At 35.6% G+C, this 14,162-nt stretch overlaps 1 protein-coding gene and 1 long non-coding RNA gene across 3 annotated transcripts in view; both read left to right on the plus strand.

The window, feature by feature from the left end:
• Positions 1-239: 239 nt before the first annotated feature.
• LOC131383259 (uncharacterized) lies at positions 240-5,284 on the plus strand. The gene is made up of 3 exons (XR_009213153.1): positions 240-326; positions 1,968-2,926; positions 5,216-5,284. It is a non-coding gene; the product is annotated as an uncharacterized LOC131383259 (long non-coding RNA).
• A 10-nt stretch (positions 5,285-5,294) lies between these two features.
• The window catches only part of GABRR3 (gamma-aminobutyric acid type A receptor subunit rho3), a 54,163-nt gene continuing 45,295 nt past the window's right edge, over positions 5,295-14,162 (plus strand). The window contains exons 1-2 of one of the 2 annotated variants that reach the window (XM_058437620.1): positions 5,295-5,362; positions 5,548-5,674. The gene's annotated coding sequence lies outside the window, so the exon portion shown is untranslated. Of the gene's footprint in view, positions 5,675-9,336; positions 9,507-14,162 lie in introns of both variants that reach the window. The other variant, XM_058437618.1, reaches the window with a different exon arrangement.

Here is a 14,162-nt window from a genome sequence, read left to right on the forward strand (position 1 = left end):
ATACAGTCTCATAAATTCTGACTTTAATCTTAAAAGATAGGTCCTAGTATTATTCCTCTTAACTATATATAAAGTAACTGACTCAATGAAAAATCTTAGGTCATTTTCAATGTTCAAACAACTAGTAAATGGAAGAATAGATGTTTGTGCCCACAAAATCTGACACCAAATATCCCAATAAAGATGATCACTATTGTCTCTTCTTAACCACTGTGTTTTATTTCTTCCTCAGGGATCTCAAAAGTCACCTACATACATGTGCTTAATGAATACAGAAGAGGAAATTGAAGTCCAGGAAGTTTAAGAAGCTTTTTAAAAATCACACAGTAAGTACCATATCCAGTCCCAGAGCCATGTGCCCTAGTGCTTTATTTAGTGCCGTTTAGAAACTTTACTCATAACAGGTAGTTCATTCTAATAGAAAGCTTATTTTTCTACAATATTCACCCCTGTCTCTTAGCGTTCCCACAAATAAAATGCTGTTCTTAGGTGTAGGTAAAAAGTGAAATCTTAAAAATAAATTAGTATTCAATCAGAGAAACCAATAAACCTCATTAGTCAATTATTCAAGGTAAATAATTGCATTTTCCTTGATAACGGGGTGTGTGGGTTTTTTGTCTGAATCATTTGGTATTATATCATTAATCTTTTCAGTTCATTCTGCCAGTATTGGTAAGTGAAAATTATTCATTACAAGGGCTGAATAGTATTTACCAATACTACACAAGAAGGTTTTCCTCCCATAAGGAGGCAAATTCGAGACAATAGCTTAATTTGGATGAGAATGTGTATCCTATGCTTCCATCTAGTGGTGGTCTTGCGCTATTACACGATCATGAAGACCGCTTTGCTTTAGTATCATCCAGCCTGTAAAACAGAGCAAGATTCTTCAGTGTCCTCACTCCTATCACGGCTGATTCTGTATGCCAGGAAGGATGTGATACGAGAATGAAACAAGGGTCGTGGGAGGAACGATGGTCTACTGAGTATGAAAAAGCGACGATCTACTGGTTATCTGTTAATTCTGGGAACCGGAGAGGTAACAGGATTTCTGAGAGCAAGGTTTTTTGGAAGGATAGCAAATGCCCCCTACTGGCTGCTCTAGGCATGGCCAGTTATATTTCCAATGCATCAAAGCAAAAGTTATGCGCAATTTGATGATGGGGACAAACTCAGAGAAATGCGTTGTTAGGTGATTTCCTCATTGTGCAAACATTGTAGAGTATACTTACACAGACCTCTATGGTCTAGCCTGCTGCACACCTATGCTATGTGATACTACTCCTAGGCTACAAACCTGTGCAGCACGTTATTATGCCAAATACTACAGGCAATTGTAACACAAGGGTACGTATTTGTGTGTCTAAACATATATAAACATAGACAAAATAGAAAAGGTTCAGTTAAAATGAAGTATAAAAGATGAACTGTATAGGGCACTTACCATGAATGGAGTTAACAGGACTGAAAGTTGTTCTGGGTGAGTCAGTGAGTTGTTCTGGGTGAGTGAATGTGAAAGTCCGAGACATGACTGTACATACTGTCAACTGTACACTTAGGCTATACTAAATTTATACAGAATATTTTTCTTTCTTCAATAATAAATTAACCTTAGCTTATTGGATAACCACAGTCATACATGTGGTCCATCACTGACCAAAACGTCGTTGTGCAACACGTGACTGTAAATATGAAAACCAAATCAGTTGATCACTTAACCGTTCTAGTCCTAGCTTCCTCAGCATACAAGAGAGCAGGAGAGACATTCAATGTAGTCTAAATGATTTGTTCCAAAAGTCTTTCCCTATCAAGATTTTATGACTCTACAATTTGCAACTCAAGATATTTTGCCTAGATGACATCCTGCAGACACATTGGGAAATTTCTAGAAGCTTGGAATTTGTTGTTGTTGTTGTCAGATCCAGTCTAAATAAGACCTTAGCTTTTCTTTTGTTTTCCCTTTGTAGGCAAAATAATGGCCACATATCCCAAGATTGGCGACACAGCCATCCTTTCCAAATTTTCTCTTTATGTCCCTGCCAAAGAAATAAAAACTGGCTGACTGACATCATCAGAGTGGAAGAAGAGTAAACAGGAGGCCATTTATGCAACGGAGAGCTGAAACTATTATGAAATTCTCCAGTGACCCTGTGATTCATTTTGTTTCCTGGTAGTCACCACTTTCTAGTTTTGACAGATGTGCTTTTCTGCTTTTTTTTTTTTTTCTTAAGAAGCTTACTGAGCTTGCAAAGGAAAGCTCTAAAGGAATAAGGTTAAGGAGCTAACTCAGCATCAACAAAGACAGATGCCTTCTTATAATTGAACTAAAAGCCTTAGACTTTCTGTAAGTCAGCTCTCTCTAGTGTAAGCCATTGCCTTATTTTTATTTTTATGCCGACCATTTCCCACTTAAAATTCATCATCAAAAAAAAAACTGCTTTTATTTCTTCCTTAATGTTTATAGCGATATAGATAGTCTATCAAAGATTATTCAGTAAAGGGGTCAGACAGATTCTCATCATGATTCATCCCTGCAATGCAGAAAGAGACACCAGGGCATCCTAACATAATTTAAGTGACAGTGAGGAGGCATATGATCTGACAGATATTTCCAAAAAATAAGTGCCCCAAATAGCTCCACTGAGTCCCGTAAAGAGGACATCTTCTATTCTAGTGCTTCATTCCTTCAGATCAAAGACTACTTCATGAAGTCCGCTCCTCAATCTTGCTTATTCTTTATCAGCTACCAATATTTCATTGCGAATGTAAAAGTTTAGCCATCATCAAAGGTTGTCTCAAGATGATAGGACACAGAATTTTGGTAAGGAGAATGTGCAAAGCACCGATTTACCTATAAATGAGAATCTCACCGATTTACCTGTGAATGAGAACTGGCTGTCGTGGAGGAGTACTATTTTGGGAGAATGTAAGTATCGTGGTTTTGTTTTGTTTCGTTTTGTTTTGTTTTAAAATGGGATCTGAGATCAAATAAGTTTGAGAGACACAGAATTCAGCAGAACAAAGAAGGCTTTTTTTTTCAACTGAAGCCTTGAATGTGTTAATATTCATTCATTACTTAAGAAATATGTACTAATACCAACTATACTTCAAAGATAGTTATAAGTGTTTGGGATGCCTCAGGGAACAAAACAAAGAGCACTTCCTTGCAGAGCTTACATTCTAGCCAGATTAGACAGATTATGAACAATAAACATAACAAATTATATAAGACATGCTAAGCAGGATGAAAGGTAGATTGGTAACACAGGTTGTAAGAGGAAAGAAAGAATACAGTATTTTTAAAAAGAGTAGTCAGGGTATACTTCATTCAATAGATGACATTTTAGCAAACATTTGAATTTGTTAAGTGAGTTAGCCATATAGATATCCAGATGAACAATATGTCAGGCAAGGGTGACAACCAGTGCAAAGGCCCTGGGGTAAGACTGTGACCCCTAACAGAGTAATAAAATGTATAATGTTTCCCAAACTCATTTAGTACATAACAGTTTTTCACAAAACATCTTCAGTGTAACCAAGAAGTACTTTGGGAAATGTTAGTGTAGATATTGCTTACTAAGTGAAGAGGGGACCAGGTAATAGAGAGTGCTAGGGCCGAGGGGTTGGTGCCCTGGATCTCACAAGAGCACTGAGGTGGAACACACTGAAACAAACTTTGACCACAGTGCAGTCTTCCAACAACCAAAGTGACAGGAGCTTAAGATGAGCAACTTTTCTTACATTGCTTCCACTGGCTCTTCAGAGAAGGCTTACTGGCTCAGAAATACCTGAAGAAAATGCTTCAACGTTTCTAAACACTACAGAAATTAAAATTACAATGCCGATTGAATTACATAACATTTAAAAGTCTGATAATACCAATGTTAAAAAATATTTTAAGAAATAAGAACTCTCATTCACTGCTAGTGGGGAAGGAAATTGGTACAAGCACTTTGATGAGCAATTTGACTGTGCTCAGTAAATTTGAAGGTGTGAAAATTATTCGGCCTAGCCATTTTACTTCTAGGTATTACCCTAAACAAACATTTACACATATGTACAAGAAAATGTTTATAAAAATTTATTGCAGGATTGTTTATAATAGAAAAATAAGAAACAATGCCCATTAACAAAAATACGAATAAATGCAATGTTATGTATCCATACTGAAGTACCACATAGCAGTTAAAATGAATTAACTAGAGGCATATTTATCAACATAATAAATCCCTAAGCATAATGTTGAAAGAAAAAGTAGCTTTTAGTAGTAAAAGTAGAATATGACACCATTTATATAAAGTTTTAAAGCATGCAAAAGTGTGTACATTATTCATAGATACATACATATACAATAATAATATAACTGCATATGATTATAAACAGTAAATCGAGCCTAAGAAGAGAAGCAAGGATTTATTACATCATTCTGTATATTTGTAATATTTTATATTAAAATATATTTTAAAGAGGAAAGACAGGCTTAAGAAACATAGGAGAAGGTTTTAATGCATGGGCTAAAAGAAGACATAACCCAAACTAAAAGAAATAAGTATGATTAGGCAATTACACAGAATAGAAGGTGTCAAGGACACAAATCGATCTGAGGAAATTTAAGAATTTCTCTCACAACACTGTATTCTAGTCCTAGTAAAAAGGTCAACTGTTGCTGTGTTGCTCACCTTGTGCTATTCCATTTGAAGAAGATTAATTTCAATGACATGACCATTTATTGGTGCTTTGCATATGTGAAGTAGAAATATTTTCTTAAATATTTTCTCTAAGTATGCAAAGCACCTTTAGGAGAGTGTGTGGCCATAATTTAACAGTGACAGTGTGTTCTTTGCACACTGACCAGGATTAAGTTCATTTTTATTAACTGGGCTGCTTGCTATTAAATAAACCTTAAATTAAACCACTTTTGTTATCAATGAAATAAACCATCACCTGAAAATATGATTATTTACCTTAAAAAATATAATTTTATTGTGTGTTTGTGCTAAGGCAGTCTGTATGCATTTGGGGAGGAAAAGATTCTTTCTGGATTAAAAGGAACCATAAGATAATGGAAAAGGTCTTCAAATGTGTAATTAAGATTAAATTAATCATCTTTTTTTCTCAATAAGCATATTATTTTGCTGAGTCACTAAGTACATTTAAATGACATTGCATTGGATTAAGAGGATTAATGCTTAACCTCACTTCTTTGTTTGCCTAGGACTGCAGCCGAGGGTTTATTGAGTATGGATTGAGCATCACACTAAAAACCTTCCCCGGAAAAAGGGACCAAAGGATGTAAACTGAAAATTTTTAAAATCTGCTTTGTTTTCCTCAAATTGCTGAAGATCCAGATAGATATTTGCCTGTAAGTGATGTGAATCAATTTAATCTGCTAAAACAAAGTGCAGCATTGAAGACAATGTCTTTCTTTTTCCCCTAATGCATTTTCCCTGGCATGCTGTTTATTTTTTAAAAGACACATGAAGAAGAAATCGTGATCACAGTATTGGTTGCGTCCACCTGCATCCTTTTTGTTTTTTTTTTTGGAAGAGATGGTCCTGGCTTTCCAGTTAGTCTCCTTCACCTACGTCTGGATCATATTGATACCAAATGTTTGTGCTGCTTCTAACATCAAGATGACACACCAGCGGTGCTCCTCTTCAATGAAACAAACCTGGTAAGCTGCCCGTAGTGCAGTCCATGGACTTACTGCCCATTCTCTCAACAGTTGCCTCAGACCTACAGGAAACCGAGAAACATATCTTTAATGGTAGCACATCTTTGTAACCATGTCTGTCTCTAGAGATGGCATTCATGCATCATCATAAATCACCTCTGTTTGACATCTGAAAGAGCAATATCTTGGAATCTGCCGACATTTGTAAATTTATTTATGCTTATTTTGGAGAAAACAGTCAAAGAGTTCATGTAAGGATCCTCTTTCAGAGAATGTATTTCTTCAATTAGTAATACATTTATTACTAATATATTAAATACTTGTTTAATGTTTCTTCAAATTTATTTTGAGTAGAAATTAGTCTAAGCACCAACTTCATTTAATGTCAAGTATTTGTAGGGTATATAGTTTCGTGGATTGATGAAATAGTATCAAAAGGCATTAAAGCCATTTGTCTTTCAAGAATAATTTTCATACGTTTGACAAATCCTGAATATCAACACATCATCATTATTATCTTCCCATCAATAATCAGGAGCATGTTTGGATGTGCTGGTAAGGGAGATAACTATCTGTGGGAGTGACCTGTTTATACACCAATTTGCCTAGGGCTTTATAGGTTTTAGTACTAAAAATGCCAGGAATCCCTTCAGCCCCAGGCATACTGGAATGATTTGTCACCCTACTACCCACATACCTTTAATAATCAAATAATGTCTTTGAGAAAGAGTTCTCTTTTCACCAAGCACCATATTTCCAAAAAGACCCAAAAGGAGAAATTGAGGAATGAAGATAAGAGTATCATCTGGTCAACACTGGCAGCCAATGGGGTGACAGATGTTTAAGCTAGATTGCTCTCACATCCTGAATATGTATTATGCATTCACTGTAAGATCAGGAAAGAGAACATAAAATTTTGATAAATATCTTCTGAAGTCTTAGGTTTAATGACCAAAACCAAAAGAGGTGTGTTACTAGATTACTGATTCCTGCTGTACGATTAAAAATCAGGGACTACCTCTCACACTTTCCTTCCACGCTTCTGCTCCCAGACCCAGACCTGAGATGATATGAAGTTCCATTTAACCACTTTCCCAGTCTTCGTCATAGCAACTAGCTAAGGAAATATTTGGGAAATGTAAGAGTTTACCACCAGACTCTATTTTTTTTTCAGATAGCTTATTACGTTTTATAGTATGTTTTATCTAATTTTAAAAATCAATGGACACTGCTTAAAATATTACCTGTCATCCAAAGAGTAGACTTGTACAGTCTGGTGGATGTTTAGATGAGGAGAAAAGAGATGATTATAGTAGCTAATTCATCACACCAACCCACTATCAGTGGCAGAGTTGCTACAGAAAAAATCTACCATGTATATTTTTTAGGTGACATTTAAAGAAAAAGAGAAGAACATTGGTTCTTTGTGGTGAGGTAGAAATTTTTTCTGATGTTAAATGCCTCATTTTTAGATCCTATTTACATAGGAAAAGAAGAATTTTAGAGCCTACACAAAAGCAGACTTCCCCCACAGGAAACGCCAGGATTTCGGCCATGTGGGGCCCATCATATTTGTTGTCACTTCTATATTCCTAAATGAAGTGCTCCTTTGAGTCACAAGCCAGAATGGGATTCATTAAAATTTATATCTGCTTCTTTTGTTCTTCAAAGAAAAACCCTTCAGGGCACTGGAGACTGTATAAACCATCACACTGGTCCAGAAGTAGCCACTTAGAATGAAACCCAGGCATTTTCCCCGAGTGAGCAGAGTAATACAGCCAGCCAATTTCTGAGCTGTCACTCAAGCACTCTGTCATGCAGATTTTAGGGCATTTCACCAAAATACAGTAATTACTGTATAGAGTCATTTTTAGAGTAAGAGGCCCAGGAGTCTTCCTACCTTAGTATGTGAATAGATACTGTGAGGTTCTTTGCCCAACACCCAACCTGATTATCAGCCAATAATTAAGTAGTGAATTAATTAATTAATAATCCACTCTTCTATAATGCAAAAGAATGAATACAGTGAACATGAAAGGAAGACATGACCTTTGAAAATTATAAGGGGGATTTATATATGCACTGTTTGGGGCCGGTTTTTATACAATAAGGCTCTTAAATGTTTTGCTTTTAGTTGTTTTCATTCAGAATATAACCTCACTTTTTAATCCAGAGACTCCTTTCTTTCAAAATCTAAAGACTTTAAAAAAATATTTATTCAAAGATACCTTTTGTTTCCTAAAAACAAAGTAGGGAGAGGTGTGAATGAAGTTATGGCAGGTGGGAAATGTTCACCTTTTACCTAGAGAAGACATTTTGCTCCAGGATGATGCAAACAGGATTAAGCAAATAGACTCACTGAATATATATTCATTCTTTCAACAATTATATTGAGTGATATTTACATGCAAGTGCTGAGTTGGGGCTAAAAATACTATAAGAGCAATGCATTGACTCTGGCCTTGAAAAGCAGAGTGCTGGAGTCTGCTCAGATTGGCTTGCAACAGCCAATCATTTTCAGGAAATTTATCAGCTGGCTGTTGAAAGTTATTAAAAATTAAATTATTAAAATTAAATTTTATTGATTTAATTTTTAAATTAATTTAATAAATTATTATTAAAATTAAATTATATAAGCCTGCAAATAAATTAAATACTTTCTAAAATGAAGGTAGCAAATACTTAAAACTCACCACTTCCTAATGATTTCTCCACATTTTATTATCATCTGTTGCTCTTGAGGTTATTTAGGTCTATTGTAACTTTATGGTAGAAATACTACAATATGCTATGCTATGCTATACTATACTATACTATACTATACTATACTATACTATACTATACTATACTATACTATACTATACTATACAATACATGTGATAGACACATCTCTGCCATGCATGTTGTTGGTAGCCTGAAATCAGCCATGGTAGAAGTATTTACACCATGGAAATAAAACACTATTATAAACTGGGGCTTTTTTTCCTAAAGAGTCACTTGTTAAATATTACCCTGAACCTAATGTAAAAGCCAGTAGATTCTCAGGCATGGCACAGCCAATGCTACTGCAAACAAGACAGAAGAGAGTGGCAGAGACTACAACTACAAGGTATATGCTCCTCTGAGGGAAAATGGCTGGTCAGGTTCAGCCTTCTCTTGTTTTTGTTTGTTTTTTAATTTTTAACTTTTTTTTCGGAAACAAGGTCTTGCTCTGTTGCCCAGGCTGGAGTGCAGTGGTGCAATCATAGTTCACTATAACCTCAAACACCTGTGCTCAAGTGGTCCTCCCACCTCAACCTCCCGAGTAGCTAGGACAACAGGCATGTGCCAGTACACCTGGCTAATTTTTATTTTTTTGTTTTTGGTAGAGATTGGGTCTCTCTATGTTGCCCAGGCTGGACTCAAACTCCTGGCCTCAAATGATCCTCCAGCCTTGGCCTCCCAAAGTGCCGGGATTATAGGCATGAGCCACCGTGCCCACAGCCTTCTCTTGTTGTAAGAGAACCTCAGCCTTGTGTGGCCAGATTTTCTGATTTTTTTCAAAAGAAGCAAAAAATCCAGGCTTTTCTCTGAATTTTTCCAAGTTAACGTAGCACGTGAACTATTTTTTAAACATGTCTGCAGACTAGCTGCTAATCTGGTCTAATTTCCTCATTTCACAGATGAGGAAACTGAGGCCTCCTCACTGAGCTTGTGATCTGACAGAGACCCAAGTGAGATGTGGGAACTGCCGTGTTTCAAGTGAAGCATTCTCTCTGGCTGGCTTTTCCACAGAAATGTTCATCTGTCTAGATTTTTTCCTTTACAAGAGACAGGCTATTGATAAAGTCAGGTATGTATTTCCAGAGTTCAGAAGTTAGGAGTTCAATCAGAGCCATAAGATTCACTACATCTAATGTACCACTTTTTCTCTAAGACATTTCAAAAACATCCGGGGCCTGGAAATAAACATTGGATCAAGAATTATGAAGGTTTTCTTCGTGATGAAATATTGGACCAATTGATTTTCCCACTATTTTACCTTATTCCTTGGATTTGCATCTGTGTATGTAGCCTAATAGAACATTTTTGCTTCATTTTGTATTTTTCTAAAGAAAAATAATAAGCTTACAAAAAGTTTTTAAAATTTTGCCTACATTATTTGGAACAGTTAGCTGAGCTTCAGTGTGCACTGGTTCACAGTAAAGCTTGACTGAGAAAACCGTCCATGTTATCAAGAGGCCGTGCTTCTAGAATGACAAGGAGAATGGAGTGATAAGGTGGAGAGCTTTAACCAGATTCTTATTTGGAAAGGATTCTAAATGGCAAGTCCAATTTTTTCTAGATAATTTATGATACAAATAACAATAGCAATAATGGATTTTTATGTGGGAAAAGATACCTAGAATCCAGTTATGCTTTTGTTTTTCCAAGTTCACGTCTAATCCTTATTCATGAAACTACATAATTTTTCCATGTTTAAAATCATACCGTAGAAACCATTTTGTATTTTCTTCACTTAAGCATTTCTCACATTGCTTCATAGACACCATAATGGTATTTTTAATCACTCCATATTATTAATTTGAATTAAAGGACAAGAATTACCTCCTTTGTTTCTGAACATTTATTTTCAAGTTTGCACTATTATAAGTAACAGCAATAAATGTTTTCACACATTTCATTTTTTCCTTTACCAAGAAAATTATAATTTTTCTGGAATTGAATAATTGAGTAAAGCACATGAAATATTTTTATAGTTCTTGAGATGAATTTCTAGGGGAGTTTACCAATATTTATACTCCCACCTGCAAAATGAAAAAGGATTTCATCATATCCCTTTTTTTTTTTTTTTCCCAAGATGGAGTCTCACTCTGTCACCCAGGCTGGAGTGCAGTGGCACGATCTCGGCTCACTGCCACCTCTGCCTCCCAGGTTCAAGTGATTCTCCTGCCTCGGCCTCCTGAGTAGATTAAATTACAGGCTCCCACCACCACACCTGGCTAATTTTTGTATTTTTAGAAGAGATGGGGTTTTACCATGTTGGCCAGTCTGGTCTCGAACTCCTGACCTCAAGTGATCCACCCACCTTTGCCTCCCAAAGTGCTGGGATTACAGGTGTGAGCCATCACACCTGGCCTCATCATATCCTTCACAGCATGGGGCACTAACATTATTTTTTGTCTTTTGCTAATTTAATAGATATAAAATGACAGTTATGGCTTCAGTTGGTATCACACTCTTGACCCCCTCAATTAAATACTTTTAAATTTACTTATTAATTATGTCCTCCCTTGGGTAAATAGTCTCTTCGTGTCAGACCTAGTTCTTTTCAAGTTCTGATTCTAGTTAACTCATCAAATATATAGGCCTCCAGGCTCTAGGGAAAGCAGTTTTATAAGGCAGCCAACCGAGTGTGTGTGACTCAAGTCAGATGATTTTTTATCATTCCACTTATAAAACTCCAATGCGGCAGAATGAGTTAGGTGCATTTCCTTTTCCTCAATTGGTTCTAGTTTTTAATCCTTTGACTACTATGTCCTCCTCAAAGACCCTCTTAGTCCCCCTGAGACCACTCAGAATCTAGCCTTTCCCTCCTCCCAGACCTCTACTTTCTCTGTCACACAATTACAGTAGAGTTTCTGACACTGAGAAGAGGGAGCATAGAAATATGTTTTCTTTGTGTGACCCAGGAAGGAAAAGGCCCTAATTCAAAGAGAAAAACCACACCTATTACCAAGACTCACGCCTACTGTTTCTCAGTCTTCATAATACTTTGTGGGAAAGGACAAAGATTAGGAATGCCAGTGAGAGACTCTCCCATGAACTGAGATTTCTTTGCCTGATCCCATCAGGACTCAGACTCCTAGAAGATCCTCTCCTCAGACAGAAGAAATCCAAAAGCTTCTTCTCAGTAGCTGCTAAACTGAAATAATTTTTTTCTAGAATGGGGGAGGGGGAGAAGACACAAAGGGATTTAAAGTGATCTGTGTATAGAATGAGACTAGAACACTCTGAGCTAAATCTGATTCTCCATTATATAGTGATCCTTTATTAAGCAAATTTCCTTGTGTCTCCTTGGTTTTATTTCATCCTTAATTTTATTAACCTTCCTATGTATGCATCAGAGGCCTTCAAACCAGGGTGCCTATCCTCCTGGGGTACAATGTATTATACCTCTAAGGGTAGATGCGAGGTATCTGAGGGGCATGTAGACATGAGTAGTTTTAAAACCGTTTTTGGATCTTTAACTTCCCTCTGACCTATTTCTTAAAACGGATCAACTCACCATCTGCAGTATCCTTTATTACCTCCTTTTAATGATTGCTCTGTCCCACCTGGCAATATACAGGCATCCCTCTCCCTTTTCTTGAATCCTACAAGTATTGCCCCAGCGTGTAAAAAGTTCCTGGGTACAAAGAGATCATTACAAATATTGTTGTTGAGATAGTGGATGACACTACACAAGACATCCTTTTCTTAATGGCAATTCTCTATTTTTTGCTTTTAACAAAATTGAAGGAAGAACCTAATTAGTCAGGTTATGAATCATTAAAATAATTGTTGAAGATAAATTCTACAGTGTGAGTTTTGAAAAACAAGTAAGGAGTTTAAATAATTAAGTTACATTGTTAAAAGAATACTGAAACAAAATTTCTTCAAATTCCATGTACTTCCATATATATGAAAAAACTTTCCCAATATTTCCATCTATAAAGATTAAAAAATAAGAACAGAATTAATACAAAAACAGAGTTTTATTCCAGCAATGAGTAATACCCATTTGCTGATACATACAATAATTGGGGAAAGTGAATCATCAGTTCATTAATAAATACACTTTTAATAAAATTTTATTCTTAATTTTAATAAGTATCAATATTTATACAAATTATGTTTTATTCCATTTGTAATTGTCATAGAAAATAAAAAAGTTAATTTCTATGTTTACACATTTTTCTTACAAAGATACATGATGGAGTGATAAAATTATATGAAGTAAATAAAATGGAGATAGTTTTTTAAAAAAAAGATATAAAATTTCTGATTTTTAAAAAGCTTGTTCATGTATATTTAAATGCATAATGTGTATATTTAGATTCATTGGATACACTTGAAGGAACAATATGTTTTATTAGAAATCATCAATATTTGAGTAATTTCAAAATTTATGATGAAGAAATGTAAATGTCTATTTAAATATGTGTGAGGGGAATATATACATTTTCAAAATTCTTTAAAATGGTATTTAAGCAACAGATCCTTTTTGGGAAATAGAAGGTACAAAAAATACAAAAAAAGGCAAAAGCAGATAAATATGGAACATCTCATCGTGCACCTGAAGAGCCCTCAAGTTAGAACAGGTGCACATGCTTTCACACGCTGCCAAGAGAGCATTTCACAGTGGGCTCTGTCTTTAGCATTCGTGGGATTCTTAATTAAGATTTATCCTTTTCAATCTCATGGAGAGGTATGCTTCTGAGCAGACACATTAGTGACATGCCATTTAGCTGTATTAAAAGATTATTACCAAAGGGGTTTACAAATTTTCATGAGTTTTCACTCATAGTTACATTTCCATTTTTCTTAAAATAGTAACAGGTAGTTAGCTTTTATTAAATGTCTACTATTTTCTAGGCCAGTAGATCTCTTGAGAAATTGTTATACATGCAAATTCTCATACCCCAAACCTATTGAATCAGAAGCTCTGAGCATAGAGCCCAAACAGAGCATAATTTGGATGTATGCCAATGAAGATAATGTTTACTTTGGCTTGGTGACTGGAACATAGTAGGCATTTAATAAAAGCTAGCTGCTATTTTTTTAATAAATAGTTCATTCTAGTTCCTTGAAAGAACTTTTCTAGTTGATTCTAGCTCCTTGGAAAAACTAGTTGTATGTGTTCAATTATTCATAGGACATAATGGCTTAACATGTTTAAAATAAAACTTATTGCCTTCTACCAAAAACAGATTTCTTTTCCCAACTTCTGCATTTCTATCAATGATAAACTATACATCTGTAAACCTCTGATGGTTTCAGCCAGAAACTTCCCTACTGAAAGACCACACTGGGTAATCTCAGGTGCCCGTAAGATGTATTCCTTTTAGCAGCTGCTCCAGATTCTGAAATTCTCCCCATCAAAGTCACTTTATTGTGTAAGAAAGTTCACCTACCTGTCTTATATTAAAGTTCACATTGGTTTCCGATGTGAAAATATTTTGTATTAATACAAAAGCATATCAGCTATTCAGAATGACTAGGATCCACTTAGTAGAGCCCTCAGGGTCTTGCGTTATTGCTCCTGCTGCCCACGATGATGATGATGATGATGATGATGATGCTGATGATGATGATGATGATGATGATGATGATGCTGATGATGATGATGATGCTGATGATGATGATGATGATGCTGATGATGCTGATGATGATGATGATGATGATGATGATGATGCTGATGATGATGATGATGATGCTGCTGATGATGATGATGCTGATGATGATG

Source organism: Hylobates moloch, unplaced genomic scaffold (genome assembly GCF_009828535.3).
Source record: "Hylobates moloch isolate HMO894 unplaced genomic scaffold, HMol_V3 SCAFFOLD_4, whole genome shotgun sequence".
Lineage (NCBI taxonomy): Eukaryota > Metazoa > Chordata > Mammalia > Primates > Hylobatidae > Hylobates > Hylobates moloch.